At 36.1% G+C, this 19,449-nt stretch overlaps 1 long non-coding RNA gene across 1 annotated transcript; it reads right to left on the bottom strand.

Annotated features, from left to right (window-relative positions):
- Positions 1-587: 587 nt before the first annotated feature.
- On the bottom strand, positions 588-10,313 carry LOC136038449 (uncharacterized). The gene is made up of 3 exons (XR_010620206.1): positions 9,773-10,313; positions 5,962-6,056; positions 588-796 (listed from the first exon to the last, which is right to left on the bottom strand). It is a non-coding gene; the product is annotated as an uncharacterized LOC136038449 (long non-coding RNA).
- Between the last annotated feature and the right edge of the window lie 9,136 nt (positions 10,314-19,449).

The raw sequence follows: 19,449 nt of genomic DNA, 5'->3' as shown, positions 1-19,449 counted from the left end.
CAACCCCTCTGCAACTAAATAGATACGACTGCACGCATGACAAACTTATGTATTGAGCTTCTTATTTTTCATTATTGACAGAGTCGAAACTAAACTTCCCATTCAAGCAATTAAAGCACAAAACAAACAAAGGATTACCTTCCAAATCTGTGCTAAACTAAGTATGGACTTACCCAACAATAGTACAACTTTGGCAAACCCACGTCAACTTTAAGAGCCAAACTGCTTTCAAGCCAACTACTTTTTTAAAATACATACACTGCAGGGACTTCAATTGTCTCATTGTAGAGGCCCCCCAAAATAAAATCATGAAACGCTGCCCAAAACCTAATAAGATGAAGATAGGCTGAGACAGAAAATTTAAGGAAAGCGAAAACTTTAAGGGAGATAATCATAAAAGAAGTTCAAACTCAGTTAATACATTGGTGTATCTTAAATTCTGAGATGTAAGATGGTACCCGTAGACATTCCGTGTGGAAAAATTGGGCGATGCTTTCGGTAGCATTGGCACACCCTATGTGATGGTAAGGCTTTATTTGTAGTTTTTCAATTACACGGCTCCAGTTTAGAAGAAAAGACTCCCAAAATGCAACTGATTTAATTTTATTCATGATTGGATACAAAAATGGTATCTTCCTTTAGTAATGGAGCATTCTGAATATACTGGAGCATTGTGAATACAGCATCTGTAGGGGCATTGCATTTGAGTTTGAATCCAGAGTAGTCTATACTGTTGTCCTGTGATTGTGTTTAAGCACCATCTATAACTCAAATCACAGAATAAAAGTTAATAGACCTGAAAGAGAACAGAAAAAAAAAAATTGAAAATCTTGAAGCGAAGAGTTCAAAAAAGAATAACTAACGTCTAATAAAGAATAGACAAATAAAAAGAGTAAATGATAAGAATAAAAGAATAACGAATACCTAAAATTAACCCGATTACCAAGGAGGCAGATGAAGAAGAAGCATTTAAAGGTAACAAATCTTGGGCCAAAACTGACCTTAGTGAACCTACTTCTACCCTTATGGTTTTGAACTGCTTTGCTTAATTACTTGCGTTTCAAGCTTGTTTAACTTAGCTTAGTTTAACTTCTGCAGTTTAATTAGTATAATTTAAATAGTTTAATTTAGTATAATTTTGATTTATTATTAATTATATTAAAATATTAATTGAATATTAAGAACTTATACAACAAAACTACTCTTCATAGAAAATGGCGGCTAAGCAATCATATCTTGTTCAAATTTTTACTTACAATCGAATATTTGAATTCTCAAGCAGATAAATAAAAAAAGAGGGAAACTTCCAACCAATTTACAAGTATTGGTAAATTTACTTTAACAGAAATAAATAGTTTTCAATTTACCTACTAATAAGCATTTGGAATTATTCAGGAGGAGCATGGGTGGGGATCGGCCTGGGAGAGGAGGAATTTCCACGGGGTGGAATTTTCCAGGGGAGAAAGTTTCAGGGGGGGAGGGGAGAATACGCTGAAAGAATGAATATAGACTATTAAAACAGCCTCTTTGACATTTGGAAATCTCTGGAACCTTCTAGGTGTGACCGCAAAGCCAGGTTGGGCTTTATTATTTAAATAGGGTTACAGCTTGGTTATCCAAAGCTCTTTTGACCACCCATTTTATTTAGCTTTTTTATGTTTATTTTGAAAATTGCAGATACATTATACTAACTTTAAAACTGCCTATTAAACAGCAATTAATCTTGCATAACCTCTGAATCTAATTGGCATTCTAGGCCTGTGGTAATATTGTAGCAAATAAGTATGATACGGGTACTGTCCCCAAATTTTTACCGATGTAATTTTTAGAGTTAGTGAATTCCCCATAGTTACACACACAAAAATTATTCCTTAGACTGCAACACAGGTCAAAACTTACACACAATGTCACTAGATGCTTAATATGAAATGAACTCACTCAAATAGCACAATGAAGATAAGGTAAAGTCACCTCTTTTCAAGGACCAGTGCTGATTAATAAGAACAAACCTTTGTCCATCAGCGTTTGTAGCTCCAATTGACAATGGAAAGAAAGTAAAATAAGTAAAAAAGGATCAAGTCAGCTGGTATGGTCACTCATAGAGAAACACTAATGCAATAAGCCAATATAATTTTTGTCAAATTTAAGCTTGAAAAATCGATTCACTGAAAGAGCACCTGAAGAGTATTCATAATAAAGAGAAAAAAGACATTTATCTGGTAATAAAAAGGATGAGTGTCCCAGTGCGGACGATTTTTGGCTAAAGTCTATACATTGATAAGGTGGTCACAACTAGCCCTGCTAGGCCAAATTCTGTTTTTTTTTTTTTTGAATGGTTGAACAACAAGGTTGTAATTTTCTATGGGACAGGGTAGGGCAGCTGTCCCTCCCATCCCTCTGTTTACTCCCCCCAAACCCATGTACCCCAGCTGAAATTTAGCATTTTTTTTTGCATGATCGAAACATCAACAGAAAAGGGTCAGTTTTCTTTAAAATACATTTACCTATATATTACCTATATATCTATATACCTATATATTACTATAAAGTATCTTTATAGTACTACATAGTACCTTTGTGGAGCCAAATGGCTTATTATTTAGTTTTTAGAGCCAATTTAACTTGATTTGGGAAAATTGGCTCCAACTCCTACTTATATATTATATTTGGAGGTCTACTGAAGATTATAACTAAAATTTGCAGTTTGATCCAGCATAGTAAAGGTAATCAGAAATCTAGAAATAATTTTTTTTTTTTAGCTGAATCCGATTCATCTTAGTCGAGCAAGTGAAGCTAGGTCCTTTTGACGATTTGCTGGGGAATTAGAAAATTTTTATACGGACTTTTTCTTATTATTTTTCTTCCGTACTTGTTTTTTTAATTGAGGTAGAAAAGAGAAGAGAAGAGAAGAGAAGAGAAGAGAGAGAGAGAGAGAGAGAGAGAGAGAGAGAAAGAAAGAAAGAAAGAAAGAGAGAAAGCGAGAGAAAGAGAAAGCGAGAGAAAGAGAAAGCGAGAGAAAGAGAAAGAAAGAGAGAGAGAGGAAGAGAGAGAGAGAGAGAGAGAGAGAGAGAGAGAGAGAGAGAGAGAGAGAGAGAGAGAGAGAGAGAGAGTGAAAAAGAGAGAGAGAGAGAGAGAGAGAGAGAGAGAATGAATGAATGAATGAATGAATGAACTTTATTACCCGTAAAGTATAAAAAACACAAAGTACGGAGTATTATAAATAAATATAAATAAATAAACAAAAACAAATACGATAAACAGCGAAGAAAAACAAAATTCAAACTAACAAAAGACAATATGGACTAATCAACCAGTATCTATATGGAAAAAAGGCTGCAGAGGGTCATAAACGTGAATAAAGTTGACAGTCTTTTTACATAAATCATCACTGGAAGACCGAATCCGAGAAGGCACATCTACTAAACCAAATCGAGCAATTATTTTTTTTGTTTCGGTGCCATCTAGGAAGCCGGAGGAGGAATTTGCAATATCTGAAATAAGCCGTACGTAGAGTATGTCGATCTTTTTTACGAAACAGATGAGCCATGCCTGATAAAAACAAAAGCACAGGGGCGCAATAAGCGTTATAAATCATGCACAAACCGTTGCGGTTGTAACGGCTTTTGTTTGGGGATATTTTTCCGTAAGCGACGCGTAGGTTTTTCACGGCTTGATTCACTAGGGATGAACAGGTAGCGGAAAGTGTTGGGCCGAAACAGAGACCAAGCCAACTAACTAAAGAAGAACATGGTAGAACTGCAGTCCCAGTAACGAATGGAGCGACCGCATAAGGGCTATTAAAACAAATAAACTCGCATTTAGACGCATTAACTGACAGTCCAATCTTAGATAGTTCATTGGTTGATATAGTAAAATTAGAAAGCAATCCACGGCGAGTCCGGGCAACAAGAAGAACGTCATCTGCATATGCAATAGAAGACAAACCAGTATTACCGTAAAAAACAAAACTTCTAAGGGGACGCAGGCACGATGCAAGCACGCATTTAAATATACTAGGAGACAATACGGCAATTTGCCGAACTCCCTTATTAATTTTTACCGGGTCAGATATTTGGCCATTCCAGGTAACTTGAATTTTAGACTTTGAATACCAAGAAGACAATAAACTTAGTACAGAAGGATTAACACCTGAAGAGAGAGAGAGAGAGAGAGAGAGAGAGAGAGAGAGAGAGAGAGAGAGAGAGGAGAGAGAGAGAGAGAGAGAGAGAGAGAGAGAGAGAGAGAGAGAGAGAGAGAGAGAGAGATTATTGATTAAATAAATAAAGGAGCAATGTGAATGGGTCATCGGGTTAAGATCAAGATTCTGGTCAATAAATTCTTTGACCACACTGCTTTTCCATTTACGAAAAAATAATTGAAGAAAAAACGGGTTTAATTTTTATAAAGCAGTGAACAAAATAAAATATAATCTACACTTTAGCTAACAAAAATAAAGATACTCCAAATATTTCAGCCCCACGTCCGGGAGCCTTTCTCAGCGGGAAAAAAAAAGAGGAGAAAACTACACATCAACAATTTAAGACTTTTTTTCAAGACATTATAAAAATGCCACGACAACTAAACCAACACAAAAAAATATAAACAATAAATAAATAAGAAACAACTCACATTATAAAACAAACACTCCCGCGCTGACACTGACTTTATACACCGATTGTGCAGAGGAAAGTGTCAATATAAAACATTACTTCAGTTTTTCTAAAGTTACAGTCAGTAATTAAAAGTAAGCAAAAGTAGCAAAAATTAAGATTCTTTTCAAACTATCCGAAGAAGCTTAAGACAAAGAAGCAATAGCGAAGCTGCTGCCGTGAAAACAAGTCGTACGTTTTAAGAGTATTTTAGCAATAGCTGAAAAATACTGGACAATACAGCTGGTTAGGGCTTGTCAGGTGAATTTGATGAAAATAAAAAGTTTCAGCTAAGTTGTAGCGTTAGCACATAGAAAACAAAGTTATTGGCGTTTTTCATTGCTCAGGGTAATCAAAGAGACAGATCATGTGGATCCGTCTCTTACTTTAGTTCAAACATTTCGCAAAATACCTAATATAAGCGGAATAATCACACACAAAAAGTGTGAAAGCTAGAAGTATCAATGATGAATATTCTTGAAAAACTGGGTTTACTTTCCAAGTCAAGCTAATTAGAGCTTTTAACCTAAACCCTTTCATCTTGAAACTGAAGCTGTATTAGAAAAGAGTAGCATTGCTTTACAAAGAGCCAAAGGCCTCATTTATGTTTTTTCCACACGAGATCGTACGGAAACCGCGGTCGTTAAAAACTTAAGAGGGTCTCCATCTGATAGTAAGTTGAAATTTCTATTTCTTCTATTCAGGACTAAAAGGGATTGGAGGGCAACCAGTCCCCTACCATGCCTTTTAATGTTTGCTTGTTATGGTCCTGTCCTATGTGACGGTTGCTTGTTAGGGATTTTAACTGGAGTACTACATGTGTCACTGTAACCAAGCCAATAGAACAAGTAAGGGAATATGAATATAAGTCTATATCGAGGAAAACATAAAAACAGGCCCGTCACTTCAAAATATGTCGAGTTTTTGCGACAGACCGTAAAAATCTTAGGCGGTCTGTTTTTATATTCGTTTTTGCTGCGTTTTTACGAGCCTGAAAAACCATTTGGAATGAGGGGGTGGGTCAAACACCTTAACCTACCCCTTGATACGGCCTGGATTAATACGTTAGAAAAACTCCTTCGGGTTATCCGAAGGATCAAAGTAATAGAAAGGAAACTGTTCAAAGACAGAATGTCAAACATCTTATTGATGTTATTGGAGCCTTTATTTTACTTTTTAGAGAGTTATTTCTATAACTATCTAAAATAACTAATATAATTAGTTCAGTTATTTAAGCTAGTTATTTTATAGTTATTCACTTTTTAGTTAATTACTACTTAGTCAAATAGTTAATATTTCAATCCAGACTTACTTCGAAACTACTGCTAAGTCCAGATGTCGGTGTTCTTTCCACAGTTCATTATTTTCATCAAGAATGACATGTTTTTCCACGCCCGAATCAAGTACCTAAAAGTAAGAACGAATAGATCAAATCTACAACCAACAGTAAAAAAAAAAAAAAATCACATTCATTGGTGAAAATTATTAGTATATGATAATCACGTAGTAAATTCAGAATATAAGTTATCATCTTTATTCATGTTTAATGAACTGAAGGTCGTTTTGGCACGATAAAGGAATTAAAACTTCTACAAAATTTCCACTGCGAGATCTTTTCATTTTTCCTGACAATATCTAAGAGATCCACTTTAAAGAAGAGTCTATTGGATAATTAAAACAGCGAAGATGGGTGCACGACTACCCTACTTAAACAAATAATCCCTACAATAGCTGAAGTCCTAACGCATATCATTAATCTCAGTTTCAAGGAGGGGACATTTCCTCAGAGCCTCAAAACTCCACGAATCATCTCTCTTCACGATATCTATTCTTTAGTATTTTCAAAATTACTGGGAAGATGCATTTACAACAGACTTGTAAAGTTCTTGATGAGCACCGGATTCTTCACTTCTTCGCAATTCGACTTTCGTAAAGATCACTCTACCGAACACACCATCTTGGTCATTTCTCAATTTATTCACGACACACTGGATAATGGAGAAACAGCGGCGAAAAATTGTAGGTTCCGCCCCCCCAAACTTCACCTTCACTGGATAAGGTCGAGATTTAATATAAGAGCTCTGAGATATGATATCCTTCCGAACATTAAATTTTATTAAGATCTAGTCACTCCTTCGTAACTCCTTCGGGTTTTTCCCACCAAGTTTCATCCCGATCCCTCCACTCTAAGCATTTTCCAAGATTTTAGGTTCCCCCCAATGTCAACGGATCAAGTCGGGATTTAAAAGAAGAGCTCTGAGATATGATGTCCTTCCGAACATTAAATTTTATTAAGATCTAGTCACTCCTTCGTAATATAAAAATATCTCATTTTTCTAATTTTTCAGAATTAACCCTCCCCCCATACTCCCCCAAAGAGAGCACATCCGTCCTGGTTATGTCAATCACGTATCTAGGACGTGTTCTTATTTTTCCCACCAAGTTTCATCCCGATCCCTCCACTCTAAGCGTTTTTCAAGATTTTAGGTTCCCCCCAATGTCACCGGATCAAGTCGGGATTTAAAATAAGAGCTCTGAGACACGATATCCTTCCAAACTCCAAATTTCATTAAGATCCGATCACTCCTTCGTAAGTTAAAAATACCTCATTTTTCCAATTTGTTCAGAATTAACCCCCCCCCCCCCTCCAACTCCCCCAAAGAGAGCGGATCCGTTCCGGTTATGTCAATCACGTATCTACGACTTGTGCTTATTTTCCCCACCAAGTTTCATCCCGATCCCTCCACTCTGAGCATTTTCCAAGATTTTACTTCCCCACCCCTCAATTCCCCCAATGTCATCGGATCCGGTCGGGACTTAAAATAAGAGCTCTGAGACACGATATTCTTCCAAAATTCAAATTTCATTTAAGATCCGATCACTCCTTCGTAGGTTAAAAATACCTATTTTTTTCTAATTTTTCAGAATACCCCCCCCCCCCCAACTCCCCAAAAGGGAACATATCCATTCCAGTTATGTCAATAACGTATCTAGGACTTCTGGTTGTTTTTTCCTCCAAGTTTCATCCCGATCCCTCCACTCTAAGCGTTTTCCAAGATTTTAGGTTCCCCCTCCAACTCCACCCAGAGTCGGGATTCAAAATAAAAGCTCTGAGACACGATACCCTTCTAAACTCCAAATTTCATCACGATTTCATATCCCGTTCGTAAGTTAAAAATACTTCATTTTTCTATTTTTTCCGAATTAACCGGCCCCCACTCCCCCCTGCTATATGGTCAAATCGGGAAAACAACTATTTCTAATTTAATCTGGTCCGGTCCCTGATATACCTGCCAAGTTTCATCGTCCTAGCTGGCCTGGAAGTTCCTGAAGTAGCGAAACCGGGACTGTTGGTCTGTTTGTCCGACAGCAAATTCTGTTGGACAGACAGACCAACAGAATTTGCGATCGCTACATGTCACTTGGTTAATACCAAGTGACATAAAAAAGCGGGAAACTTCCAACCAATTTACAAGTATTGATAAATTTACTTTAACAGCCAGATTGGGCTTTATTATTTAAATATGGTTACAGCTTGGTTATGCAAAGCTCTTTTGACCACCCATTTTGTTCAGCATTTTTTGTGTTTATTTTTAAAATTGCAGATACATTATACTAACTGTAACTGACTATTAAATACCAATTAATCTTGCATAACCTCTGAATCTAATTGATATTCTAGGGCTGTGTTCATATTGTAGCAAATAAGTATGATACGGGTACTGTCCCCAAATATTTGCCGATGTAAGATAGTGAATTCCCCATAGTTACGCGAAAAAATTATTCATTAGACTGCAGCACAGGTCAAAACTTAAACAGAATGTCACTAAATGCTTAATATGAACTGAACTCGAAATACCACTATGAAAATGAGGTAAAGTCACCTCTTTTCAAGGACCAGTGCTGATTAATAAGCGTTTCAAAGCTTTGGCAAACAGCGTTTGTAACTCCAATTGACTATAGAAAGAAAGTAAAAGAAACAACAAAGGATTAAGTCAGCTGGATTAACGATTAAGTCACTCATAGAGAAACACTAATGCAATAGGCCAATATAATTTTGTCAAATTTAAGCTTGAAAAATCGATTCACTGAAAGAGCACCAGAAGAATATTCATAATAAAGAGAAAAAGGACATTTATCTGGATGAGACATTTAAAGGATGAGTGTCCCAGTGCGGACGATTTTTGGCTAAAGTCTATACATTGATAAGGTGGTCACAACTGGCCCTGCGAGGCCAAATTCAGTTTTTTTTTGAATGGAATAACTACAAGGTTGTAATTTTCTATGGGACAAGGTAGGGCAACTGTCCCTCCCATCCCTCTGTTTACTCCCCCCAGTCCCATGGTTTTTTCAAAAATCTTGTCAAAACTAAAATTTTTTTTAATAAATTCAAAACAATCCAAAAGAGCTTCTCGCTCTAGAAGATTTTGTTAAAATCATTGAATAACTCCAGAACATAGCTTTCAAATTCCAACTCGATTCTCAGAAGCCAACTCCCTGTATAAATAAATCGCAGGAATCAACTTGACCTGATGACTCACTGCATAGCTCACGGTTGCTTAAAGAGTAGATACGACTTGATCGTGTTAACCCCAAACCGGTTTCTGGACTGGAGTAGGTGAGCTAATTAGTCCGGGAATCAACTATGGTTGAAAAATAGTCGGAACGGAAAACAACAAAGAAACAACAGTAAAGATTAATACTTAAAAAGACCAGTGTGATTTGAGAACAAAAACAAAAAAGTTCAATTCTTACGTAAAATCTTAGAAAATCCGTCAAAAATCTGAAAATCCTGCAGATCTAATTCTCATCCGTCGAAGACCCAAAAAATTCGTTTTTGACGGAAAAATTCGTCAAAGTGGAAACGCTAGGTGGCAAGGATATTATAGCCCCAAGTGTTAAACATCCTATTTAAATATTCTGTGCTAACAAATAAACCTGATAAGGCGTTCCTTTTTAACTGTTTTTCAATTTAAGGCCATAAAAAGAAAGAAAATAGATAGCTGTAAAAAATTTTGGACTAAACTTCAAAGAACAACGCAGATTTTTATTATGAATTTTAAAAAACTGGTGACACAATTTTAGCTCATATATCCTACGTAAATCTAAAAGAAACAACTTGCCTGCTTTCTTCGCTTACTCAGCAGATAAAGTACAATAGCCTTTTTCTGAATTTGGCTTAACACTCTCATTGCTTCAGTTTGAGAACCTGATTTGAATTCTTCTAGAGTTTGTCACAGCGACGCAAAAGTCTGCGTTTATTTGGGAACCTCCATCCGATTCTGTCGTATGTCTGTTCCGCCAGAAAAAAATCGTGTCGGGATTGACGCAGAAGTGGGAATTGGGAAACAGTTGAACTAGACATTATCAGGGACATACTTTTTGGAAATGGGTATCCCCTTTTATTTATTAATAATACAACTAAACGTAAACTGAAAAGACACTTCCATAAAATCAACTATAATTTACCATGTGAGAATCCCGATAAGCCCCAAAACATAATTTACCTCCCATATATTCCAAAAATCACTAGAAATCTTAAAAAAATATGCACACAAAATAATCCGTATGTTGTATTTACCAATAATTTGAAAATCATAAATCTCCTAAATTCTGGTAAAGATAAAACTCCAGTTACTCGCCAAAGAGGTGTCTATAAAATACCATGTGACTGTGGCAAATTTTATGTAGGGAGAACCAGCCAGAATTTCGAGAAACGCCTACAACAGCATAAAGATGATATCACCAAAGCTCTGAACCCTAATATTACTTCTGTTTCTTTTGATTCTGCTATAAGCAGTCAGGTTTTTGAAAATCCTAGCCACAAAATACTTTTTGAAGAATTCGCCATTATGAGCAATGATCAAGGCATAAAGAAAGTAGTTCGAGAAGCAATTGAAATCAGACTTAGGAATAATAATAATATTTCCTTAAATAGGGATTTAGGAGAGTATTCATTAAATGCTCTAAACATAAATTTAATTAAAAATGACCTCACGAAAAATTTTTCTCCCCACTAGATATTCTATTTTGTCTAATCCCAGCTCTTTTAATGTAAAAAGCATTAAATAATGTTCTACAATGGTTCAGCGAGAATAATATGACATTATTACAGGAGAAAACAGTTTGTATGCTAGTCTCAAAAAAATAATAATACTGAAGTACCACAAATAAATGTTGTAAATCAGGCTATTAGGCTGGATGACTCTTTCTGCTACCCATGGCTAATTTTTCGTAGTAAAATGACATGGTTGAGACACATAGAGTATTTGTTAGGTAATATTAGGAGTAGATTAAACCTTCTGGCAAAAAATACAAAATTCCACATTTTTGTAGATAGTAGCTTGAAACTTCTACAAAAGGGTTCTCTGATACGCTGAATTCGATTGTGTGATTTTCGTTAAGATTCTATGACTTTTAGGGGTTGTTGTCCCCTATTTTCTAAAATAAGGCAAATTTTTTCAGGCTCTTAACTTTTGATGGGTAAGACTAAACATGATGAAACTCGTATATTTATCAACATTAAAATGTAATTCTTTTGATGTAGCTATTGGTATCAAAATTCCATTTTTTAGAGTTTTGGTTACTATTGAGCCGGGTCGCTCCTCTCTACAGTTCGTTACCACGAACTGTTTGATGATCTGTTCTTTGTTTATTTATTTATTTTATCACTTCTTTACATGTCTTTTATCTCTAATCTATTAACGTCCTTTTTCTTTTCTAGGCTAAGCAGTAGCTGAGCAGTAAATTTCGCAGTAAAAAACTAACTGTGTAAGCCTGTACACTGTTGCCGTCTTTTTGTGTGATAGCCTTAATTTTCACAGAGAAAGGCGTTGCAGCAGACCAGGCTTTATGTGATTTTAAAGTTAAAATAAAAATAAAGGGCTTTCAACCTTAAATTCGTTTCATTCTCCGTAAAATTCTTGTTTAAGTCTTTTTTCTCCTTCTTTTTCACATTTTAAGAGAAATAGAGCCCTTAACATTTTTGAACTAGTTATATTTTTTTGCTCATCCTTTGCTAAACGAATTTACTGCTCATTCCAGCTCTTCTGCTCCTTGTGAAGTCTCTACTCCTCAACCAAGAAATTGCATCCCGAGTCCAAAAACAAGAAAATAAATTGAAACATTTTATTTTCTCTATCTAAATAAAGACCGGATATTCTTATAACTTATCATCTGCTTAGTACAGTTATTACGGTTTTTACGATTCGGACAAACATTTTAGTGGGGAGATCGAACCCCTACCACCACCACCCTGTATATGGTATTGTATTAGCAAATTCAAAAGCAATCTATTGTTGGCGCATGTCTCCTTTTTCTTTGACAAAAAAGAAGACAAATGCCATCATAACTCAATGAGTTCCTATACTGTCAAAACTCGTACTTGTCTCTTTTTTTATCTTTGTAACGGCAGGATATATAAAAATTCCAACTGCACCCTTCAATTCATTGTACCGAGTTTTACTCACGAAATATGTTGACTCAACGCTACATAGACTGAAGGATATAGACTCAACGTCTGATGTAGACTCAATGATGTAGACTCAACATCTGATGCAGAGTCAACGTTAAGACTTAAGGTCAAATCCAACACTTCTAACCTCTGAAATTATTGCTAAAATCGTTTGCTGAACTGTATTAGGACTAGAAAGACAATATATGTTCAATCACAATTCAATCCTCCTGATCTACATTATCCTGCTGACTTTCCCTTTGAGAACTGCTTAACAAATGGTTTTTGGTATTTATGTCTAGCGTGTGAAAATGTCAGGCATGAACTTTAAGCATAACAGCGGATTCTGTTGCAGAATATTTCTACAGTCACATAATCATTACAATCATCAACATTTTGCATATTTATTACATTTGATAAATTTAATATCAAATGTGCCATCACAGATGTTGATTTTTCCGATGACTTGGCCATTCTGGCGGACTTCATGGAGCAACTGCTGGAAGCGCTCCGAATTATACAAGAAGAGGCTGCCAAAGTAGGACTGCATATAAACTGGAACAAAACTAAAATTATGGCCATAGACCCGTCTTCTCATACTGTTAACTCTCCAGTTAGCCTGGACAGCACCACTGACATCGAGGTTGTTCAAGACTTCACCTACCAGGGCTCCGTAATTTCTTCAAATGGCTCGCTTCTCCCCGAGCTGCAAGTGAGATTATCTAAAGCGCCTTCTGTCATGGGCAGACTGACTTAGTCTTTTACCGGCCTCTGCATGGGCTAGAAGCTTATTCTAATGAGTTGCAACAAGAGTATGCCCATAATGGACTCAAGTTTAATGCTGAAAAATCTGAAGGGCTGCTTTTTAACTCGAAATCAGATGCTGGTCGGAGCGTCACACTTGGTGATTCTACTGTTGAGCTTGTGGATGATATTGTATATCTGAGCCTCCCTATTCGACGGTCAATACTAGAGACACAGCGGTTACAGCTCTGTCATTTTCAGAATGCTGTTTGTGATTAAATGATCACAAACAGCCCAGTTTGTGATTTGTGATCAAATAATAAATCAGCTGTTTGCTGATTAAATCAGCTGCTAAAACAGCTGTTTGTGATTAAATGAAAACACTATGTCTAAAAGCTTTACTTTTAGACATTAAAAAGGCATTAGACACTGTTGATCATGATAAAATTACTCAAAATTCTTGAATTAATTGGTGTACGTAATGTGGCTTTAAAATGCCTTCGTTCGTATTTTATTAATAGAGCCCAAGTTGTACAAAATGCAAATGCAACATCAGAGCGCCATTTTTTACCGTTTTACATCTTTCATTTATATTGACCTTGTAAAATATCATTTATTTTAAGCTAATATCATAATATTTGCACATGACACTTCTTTTTGTTGCATGTGAAAATCTACCTGCTTTATTTAGAAAAACAAGACCCAAGAGCTCATATGGCACTTGTTACGAGGCAAGAAGAGCTAAGAGCCAAGAGCTCATATGGTATGAGCTCTAACAAAATTCTAAGAATCAATAGATTGATTTAAAAGAAAAATCAGAGGCTTAATGCCGGTCAGGATTTAAAATAAGGACTCTGAGTCACGATGTCCTTCTAAATATAAAAATTCATTGAGATCCGATTACCCACTCGTAAGTTATAAATACCTAATTTTTTCCTCTCCCTTTAGCCCCCCAGATGGTCGAATCTGGGAAAACGACTTTATCAAGTCAATTTGTGCAGCTCCCTGACACGCCTACCAATTTTCATCGTCCTAGTACGTCCAGAAGCATCAAACTCGTCAGATCACTTAACCCCTTCCCCCAAAGAGAGCAAATCCAGTACGGTTACGTCAATCACTTATCAAGGACATTTGCTTATTCTATCCACCAAGCTTCATCCCGATTCCTCCACTCCAAGTGTTTTCCAAGATTTACCCCTCCGACTCCCCCCAATGTCAAAAGATCTGGTCAGGATTTGAAATAAGAGCTCTGAGACATGAATTCCTTCTATATATCAAATTTCATTAAGATCCGATCATCTATTCGTAAGACAAAAATACCCCAGTTTTCACGTTTTCCAAGAATTCCGGTTTCTGCCTCCAACTCCCCCCAATGTAACAGGATCTAGTCTCATTAAGATCTGGTCACGCTTTCGTAAGTTACAAATACATCAATTTTCAAAATTACCCCCCCCCCCCCAACTCCACCAGAAAGAGCAGATCCGGTCCGGTTATGTCAGTCACGTATCTTAGACGGGTTTAATTCTTCCCATCCAGTTTCATCCTGATCACTCCGCTTTAAGTATTTTCTAAGATTCCCCCCCCTCCAACTGCCCCTTCAATGACGCTGGATCCGGTTGAGATTCAAAATAAGAAATCTGAATTACGAGGTTCTTCTAAATATGAAGTTTCATGAAGATCCGATCACTCCTTCGTAAGTTAAAAATACGTCATTTTTTCTAATTTCTCAGAATTACCCCCCCCCCCCCAATAGAGCGGATCCATTCCAATTGTGTAAATCACATATTTAAGACTTCTGCTTATTTTTCCCACCAAGTTTCATCCTGATCCCTCCAATCTAAGCATTTTCCAAGATTTTAGGTCTCCCCCTCCCACCCCCCACCCGCCAATGTCACCAGATCCGGTAGGGATTTAAAATAACAGCTTTAAGACACGATATCCTTCCAAACATCAAATTTCATCAAGATCTGATCAACCGTTCGAAAGTTAAAAATACTTCAATTTTTCCGAATTAATGCCCCGCCCCCAGATGGTCAAATCGGGAAAACAACTATTTCTAATTTAATGTGGTCCGGTCCCTGATACGCCTGCCAAATTTCGTCGTCCTAGCTTACCTGGAAGTGCCTAAAGTAGCAAAACCGGGACCGACAGACAGACAGACCGACAGAATTTGTGATTGCTTTATGTCACTTGGTTAATACCAAGGGCCATAAAAAAATAACAAATCCAAATAACAAATACCATACGTAAACAATGGGCAAATTTCTGGGCGTATTCCCTCTACCCAGGGACATCGAGGGCTCATTTCGTCCGTAAAGACATATGTACTTCTATATTATAGCGACCCCATTCAAGAAGTGAAGTTAGCTGAAATACACCAAAACAGGATGAAAACATAATACTTTATTAACACAATTATGGAAACTACAGAAGAAAATTAAGGAAATTAATAGAATTTTACTGTCAGCAAAACACGTGCTGACATCCAAACCGACTTTTCCAACATGGCTTAGTTGAACTATATGCTTTTTGTTGAGAAAGCATAAAGTCATGTTGTTTCCATTGACACACTGTTTTGTTTTGAGCAACACCCGTTTATTCTGGAAAAGTCTAATTCCCTCTTCTTCAGTTCTTGGCAAATCCCAAGTCTTCATTTTACATCCACGGTCAGACATTATTCTCTATCACTACATATGGCAAACTTATTAAATTTCATTTATGGTCAGAGAAATCAGTTCTACTCAGATCAAGAACTTGAGTAGGGTCGCTAAAATGCATATATACCAGGCATAGTTTTTGGATCTTTCAACTATGCTGATTAAAATGACCATTCAAAATTTTGATCAGATAACTTTGGGGGGAAAGGATTAGCTTGACAAGCTACATATTAACTCTTGCCCTCAGGTCAAATAACTAATTTGCAATATTACATACTAACTTGATTGCCTTAAATCACTGTTGCAAGCAATAAGGATAAATCCTGTAGATACTGGTTACTGATGATGAGGGCTCAGCTTATTGGGCCAACCACATAGTTGGAGAAAACATTATTCTCTACCCAGCTATTAACAGGTTTCTGGTAGAGCTTCAGGGAGGTACTATTACGTTCTCTTGAAACATCAAAGCCTGCTGGATAATTGACAGAACTAATTAGAAGTGTCACAGGATCAAAGCTGAAATTTCTCTTGAAGTAATATCTAGTCGGTATTGTTTTTTTAAAATCATTTCAAGTCAGAAAGTTTTAAGTCCTTGTCGGCCAACCGTCTAGCGCCAAACGAAAAACAGGTCGTACCCGTTTGGAATGGGAGGATGTCTTAAGGAAAGATTTAAAGAAAATGGGGAATACCTGGGAGGGTGTAAAGAGGGAAGCTTTGAATAAATTGGGATGGGAGAGGAGTGATCGTACATGGGTTGGCCTCAAGTGGCTTGGTGCTGGAGTGAGTTGCTAGGAGTAGTACTATTTCATGTGAAAATTAAATCTTCGCTAAGTAGGCATGGATTAGCTTGGAAAAATTTTGGCAGGTCTCAGTAGGCTTTTCAACTTTGAGCAGGCAATTTCATTCCTGATATTATGCCACTTCCTTTACTCTCTCTCACATTTAATGTATCCAAAATAAGACAAGTGGTCCATCACCGAAGTTTAGATGGTGTTGGTGATTTTCAGTTTTCCAAGGAAAAGAAAGGGTTTCCCCCTTGGGAAAAAATCTTTTGTGAACTACGAGTAGTGCACAAAATACGTACTCCCTCCAACTTGGATACAGCCTTGCCTGACAATTTAATAACCTTTAGTTGTCATCTTTGGGGATCAATAAATTTGTAACGTTCGAGTTTTTTTTTTCAGACGAAAAGCTTTATAAAATTTAACTAATTAGCTTCGCTTATTCATTTATTTGGCTCATATGGGTACGTAGACAAAAATTTATTGTACGAAAAACTTCATAACCTAAAACGACCAAAAGAAAATACAAGAAAATACTTGTCAGCCAGCTAAGATGGGTTGAACGGGCAAAAAAGTATTTCTGTTTTGATGACCTTACTAATTTAAAGTGTACCTAATCTTTTAATAGACTATGTTGTGTAATCGATTGTCTCAAGGCGATGTGTTTTAAATCAGGTATGTATGCACTCAGGGGGAGAATATACAAATAACAATACATATTAAATGTGAAAATATACCCCCTCCCAAGGACACTCTTATACTTATTGCTCCAAATCGCTTATATATAATTTATTGGGTCTGTATTACTATCATCTATTCCGAACCCAATTTTTACAAATGTTAATAAAAAAAAGGTATAAAGAAATTAATAAAAAAAATTCACATAAATTACAAAGAACAATTTTGCAGCCATTAATAATGCTAAAATTAATACTGTAATAATTACACCCCTCTCTCACAGTCCAAGTTTACCGCTAGGTCAGTCAACTTTGAACATGCGTCATTGCTGGCTGATGACTTACAACTAAGTTACCGATTGACTTCATATTCCCAAAAATGATATTTCATATCTTTGTTACTATTTGATATAGCTAACTAATGTTATAATACATGTTTGTTTGACCCTATTTTTAGTCATTAAATGGTCTTACTTTACCCCCATCCCTTCTAATGTGCAAATATATAGCCTAAATTATATTATTACATGAACTAAAGTATGATATTTTCATCATGTTTTAGTATGTTTCATTATGATTTACATAACTTAACTTCTCGAGTATGTTCTGGATTATACAAGAATACCAAAAATTGTAATTCAGTGGATGATGACGTAGGAGAATTCTAGTGGTAAATGATATGGATGATTCAAGTGTAATAAATACTATTTAAATAGTTAGATAGATAAAATGACTCAAATTAGCATAAAATAATGCTGCAATGACTGAATTTGTCAAAATCTATTATTTATACATCAGCAGCTTTGCTGAGGGCCACCGCTAACAACGATTCCAAACAAATTCGGGTAGAAGAAAAAGTTTTTGAAAGGCTACATTTATCTAATATTTGTTTGCAGTTATTATTACGCCTGGGTGAGTTTTATGCTTTACTAACATACTGCCATTTCAAATCTCATCGGTGTTCAGTACATTGCCAAGAACTTCTCTCCTGGCAACGCTGTCGAAATTTTTAATTTTATTCGTACTTGGAAGAAAACGTTGGCTCCTTGAAATATATTCCATAATCTTTGGATCCTAGGAGAGGGGTAAGAGGAAGCCCTGAAGTTAGGTCTACTAGACCCTTCAAAAAAAGAAAATATTGACCTCAAACGGCACTTTTTCTCTCCCCCGACGGTAATGCTTAAATGCAGACATTGGCTCTTGTCTGATTAAGCAACTATTGGAGGCAAAACCATAACTTTTTTCTAGTTTGATATCACTAAATTGCGTTTCTTGAGCTAATATAATTTCCCGACTTTCCAAGCTTGAAAAGTGTATTTCAAGGAACAGGTAATGTATTTGGTAATGACCATTGTAAAGAAGTGGTCAACTTCAAATTCCTTAAAATATAATCCATTTTGTTTCAATATTTGGATTGAATTTAAGTGAAGTTTGGCTTTTATCCCTTAGAGGTAACCAGCCACTTGGGAAGACACAAACTCAGCAGTTCTGGCATTATCTGCTGGTTAAGGGCGAAGAATTGATATCTTTGGCGATCAAGTGAATCGGCAAAACATAGAGGTTTTGTCCCTTGATAGTTGATAGGATATTCTAGAACCTTTTGTTATACGTGAAGTTTCGTTTGTTAGTTTCTTTTTATGTCAAAATTCAATTATTGGAAAATGAAGACAGGAATTGAGTTTAGTTAATTAGCTTTCCGGAGATAGAAGTTCGGTTTCTTGTGCATTTTCTCACAATATTTGGTGGAGTTTGGCTTTTCTACACAGTAATTAGGTCACTTTTCTTGTACACACCTATACTTAAATGCAAGATGAGATATTTTTAGGACAAGAATAAGGAGACTCACGAGAAAATAAAGAACAAATTAATCATGAAAAACCGCAACCTATGAAATCTGCAGACGTAAAATAAAGCAGGTGACAAGAAAATTGAAACACACATAGATAAATCAGTGAAGTAATATTTATCACAACTCTCATTTAGTGTGGATAATTACATGGGCTCTGTAAGGCATCTTCAAGTACATACTTCGTGAAGTTTAGTGTCAGTAAATAAAAGCGAAAACAAATTTGTTATGGCTTTCTTTTTCAAACAGTTCGTGGTAACGAACTGTAGTAAGGAGCGACCCGGCTCCATAGTAAACGAAACTCTAAAAAACGGAATTTTGATGCTAAAATATACATCAAAAGAATCAGATTTTCATGCTGATTTTAAATATATAAGTTTCATCAAATTTAGTCTTTGTCATCAAAAGTTACGAGCCTGAAAAAATTTGCCTTATTTTAGAAAACAGGGGAAACACCCCCTAAAAGTCACAGAATCTTAACGAAAATCACACCATCGCATTCGGCGTATCAGAGAACCATGTTGCAAAATTTTCAAGCTCCTATCTACAAAAATGTGGAATTTCGTATTTTTTGCCAGAAAACGAATCACGGGTGCGTGTTTATTTGTTTTTTTTTTTTTTTTTTTTTTTTTTCAGGGGTC

The sequence above is a fragment of the Artemia franciscana genome, chromosome 18 (genome assembly GCF_032884065.1).
Source record: "Artemia franciscana chromosome 18, ASM3288406v1, whole genome shotgun sequence".
NCBI lineage: Eukaryota > Metazoa > Arthropoda > Branchiopoda > Anostraca > Artemiidae > Artemia > Artemia franciscana.
The sequence above is the reverse complement of the archived record's forward strand: the minus strand, read 5'-3'. Positions and strand labels throughout refer to the sequence as shown.